Source organism: Neolamprologus brichardi, chromosome 17 (genome assembly GCF_056152115.1).
Source record: "Neolamprologus brichardi isolate AB-2024 chromosome 17, ASM5615211v1, whole genome shotgun sequence".
Taxonomy (NCBI): Eukaryota; Metazoa; Chordata; class Actinopteri; order Cichliformes; family Cichlidae; genus Neolamprologus; species Neolamprologus brichardi.
Window position 1 is genome coordinate 46,503 of NC_142120.1, and position 3,850 is coordinate 50,352.

Below are 3,850 nucleotides of genomic sequence, written 5' to 3' on the forward strand. Positions count from 1 at the left end.
AGGTAGTCAGAACTGAGGGGATTGAACTACCAAAAGGCAACATTGCAGACATAGAGGACAGTTACAAGTACCTGGGGATCCTGCAGGCGAATGGGAACCATGAAGAGGTCACTAGGAATACATCACGAAGATGGCCCCAACTAACAGCGTGCTCAGTGAATACCTCAGGCAGCAGAAATCCAAGAAAGAGGAAGAGGGCGAGGGACCATCATGGAAGGACAGGCCCCTGCACGGTATGTACCACCGGCAGATAGCGGAGGTGGCTGATACCCAGAAATCCTATCAGTGGCTGGACAAAGCTGGACTGAAAGACAGCACAGAGGTACTAATCATAGCAGCACAGGAACAAGCACTGAGCACCAGATCCATAATGGCTTGGGTCTATCACACCAGGAAACACCCCAGGTGCAGGCTGTGTAAAGATGCCCCAGAGACAATCCAGAACATAACAGCAGGGTGCAAGATGCTAGCAGGCAAGGGATACATGGAACGCCATAACCAAATGTTAGTGTACAGGAACATCTGTGCCGAGTATAACCTGGAAGTCCCGAGGTCATAATCGGATATGCCCCCAAGGGTGGTGGACAAGGACCGAGCTAAGATCCTGTGGGACCTCCAGATACAGACGGACAAAATGGTGGTGGCTAACCAACTGGACATAGTGGTGGTAGACAAACAGAAGAAGGCGGCCATAGTGATCGATGTTGCGGTTCCCAATGACAGCAACATCAGGAAGAAGGAACACGAGAAACTCGAGAAACACCAAGGGCTCAGAGAAGAGCTCGAGAAGATGTGGAGGGTGAAGTTCACGGTGGTCCCAGTGGTAATCGGAGCACTAGGTGCAGTGACTCCCAAGCTAGGCGAGTGGCTCCAGCAGATCCCCGAAACCAAATTGGAGATCTCTGTCCAGAAGAGCGCAGTCCTAGGAACAGCTAAGTTACTGCGCAGGACTCTCAAGCTCCCAGGCCTCTGGTACAGGACCCGAGCTTGAAGGATTGACCGCCCACAGGGGCAAGCGGGGAATTTTATATATATATATATATATATATATATATAGGGATGGGTATCGTTTAGGTTTTATCCGATACCGGTGCCAAACCAGTACTTTTGAAACGGTGCCGGTGCTTAAACGGTGCTCAAACCGGTGCTTAAAGAATGGAGAACACAAAATTGGTCCAAAAACCTCTCATGTTTAGCTGTTTTTTTGTAAAAAGATAACAATGTTAGCCTTTTCTGCAGCTATGTATATGGTATCACTCTTGGCTGGAAGCAGTGCTTAAACAATGGAAAAAACACACACTTTGTCTAAAAACCTCTCATGTTTAACTGTTTTCCACTCTTTCTTTGGTCATTTTAGCCTTTTTGGCCAGGGTGAAGGGAGTATCTGCCATCAAACAAGAAGACAGCCGCATGTAACTACGACGGTGTTTGCTAGTTCACCTTACATGCATTAATTTAATAACGTGGTTAGCCTACTCAACGTAAATTACAAACGAACAACATTAAGCTACTCACGCAGAGAAGAACGGCTGCTGCTGCCATCATCATCCGTCATCATTTCTGCTACACTAGCAGGGCTCCGGGTCCGATAACAGGCACCACACCCGCAGTAGATGTGCACGGTGTGAGGTCTCGCAGCAAGCTATCAAATAAGGCGCATTTCTCGGCTTTAAAAAAAAACGCTATGCGTCGCCAGGTGTTTCATCGGATTTGAGGTGTTACCTCCTTTGACAGTGTCACAGTATCAGCTTAAAGCACTTGTTGCAGGCTGCTGAGTTTACATCTTTTGCTGTGAAGTACAGCAAGACTTTTGACCGCTTCGCCTTGGGCATTTTTAATCTGTAGCTCTGCTCTAAAAGAACGTATGTACCTGGACCCGCCTACTATCCCCGGAAACGTAAAATGATTGGGTAGAATTCAAAGTGTATCACATCTCAGGAAAAAAAAGCACCGAAATAAAGCACCGAAATGTGCGCTGCTTTTCGGTCTGGTTACTACCGTTTATGTCAGAACCGGTACCCATCCCTAGTTCTTTCTATTGTCATATTTTGTGTTTAAGATTGACCAAGACTTCACAATGCTGTTTGGGGAGGAAGTGTCTGGTAAATTCCTTGCAAAGTAGCCAAAATTCTTTAAGCCAAGAATCATCAAATATTGCAAAAATCTGTCTCAGAGTACAGAATTGGATGAGCTGCTCATTTCTGCACAGGGTGACTCTGACGAGGGTGGTAAGTTGGAGATGCCTTTACAGCATTTTCACAATTCCCACAGCACAATATATTAGTGGACCATACTATTAAATCAAAACATGTTGTGGCACCTTTACAACAAATTGGAATACAGCTGTCGATTTTATAAATCACATTGGATTTCTGTTCATTTCAGTATGGTATTAAAAGGAATTTACAAACATGGTGAACCTGAAACTTTAATGGCATTTAAAGTTTGACAAAAAAAAATTTTACATAACGTTAAATTGTTATGACTCAATATTTACGTCACTTGGTGGCCAGAATATTTTAAGTGTCTTGAAATGAATTTTCATACCATACTGGAGACAGTGGAAAACTGCTTTATTTGAAAATTGAAAAATATTAATATTATATATTAATACAATATTTTGAAAAATTATCAGTTATTTAAAACTGAATAACATTGAAAAAATGGCTGCTGTGGACCTTTAAATGACAGTAATTGCGATTATCCTAATTCCTATTCTGTAGTTTGGGACTGCGAGTTGGCTGCCATTCTTTTGCTGCTTCACTTGTTACCTCCAACATCTAAAGGAAGGAAGTCTTCAAAGATTAGCACATCAGATGCTGCTCACCACCTAATGAAATTCATGAAGGTATGAATTTTAGAAATGTGTTAAAATAGCTTTCTCTTTTGATGAGAAAAGATCCAGATTATCAGATGTTTTAAGAGGGCAAGGGGCTCCACCGTGCAGCAGATCTATCTATGCCAGACAGGCTTGGTGTTGCAGCAACATTATTGTTCCCATTAAAACTAAAGTTACACATTGGAACAAAAATAACTGTGGGCCCGAAGTAAAACATTTTAATATTGTCCTAATTTTAGGCAGCAATGCTGCCACTCAACATCCGATTACCAATTTTGTTTAATGTGAATCATTTGGTTTCTTTCACTCCCTCAGGTGGGACATGTAGACTTTTCTTAAGGCTACCCCCACTCAGCCATTCCTCCTGTGTGTTGGAGAAAGAAAGAACATCATCCAGAGTTTCTACATTGTCCTAGATCAAAAGGTCATTCCCTGTGTGACGCAGACAGGAGTTGCAGCTTTTGACGAGCTTTTCAAGGCACATTTTGTATTTGCCGTGTCCTATGACGAAGCATTGCACAACTTCTACACATTCATCCAGACCACCGTGTATGGCATTGATGTTGGCAGCATGAAGGAGAGTCCTCGGGTCAGGGAAATCAGAGCAAGAATCCTTCACAGTACAGTCTAAAGACATCGACTATACAGCACTTTGAATGGAAATGTTCTTGTGTTACTTTTGCAAGATACACTACACAAGTTGCTCAGTGTTATTTAGACATGTCAAGTTCCAGCAAAGTTTTTACGTTTGACCTTTGGACAGCCTAGATATTAATTTATCTTTTACAAGCAACACCTCTTCCAACCACATGGAGACTTTGTTGACTCAGAGGTCATCAGTAATTTTTTATTTTCAGCCTGCACCTTATGATAGAACCTCTGTTTCACAGCAAAATAATCTGTTGTTGAATGTTTGTCATCAAGAGAAACCTCGGAAAAAGTTGAATGTTTTGATCAGCTTGAAAATCCATTCTCATATCTTAACAGAATCTAAAAGGATGAGACATTTTG

General features: G+C 42.4%; 1 pseudogene; it reads left to right on the plus strand.

The window, feature by feature from the left end:
- Positions 1-235: 235 nt before the first annotated feature.
- LOC148097827 (uncharacterized) lies at positions 236-3,470 on the plus strand (annotated as a pseudogene).
- Positions 3,471-3,850: the final 380 nt, after the last annotated feature.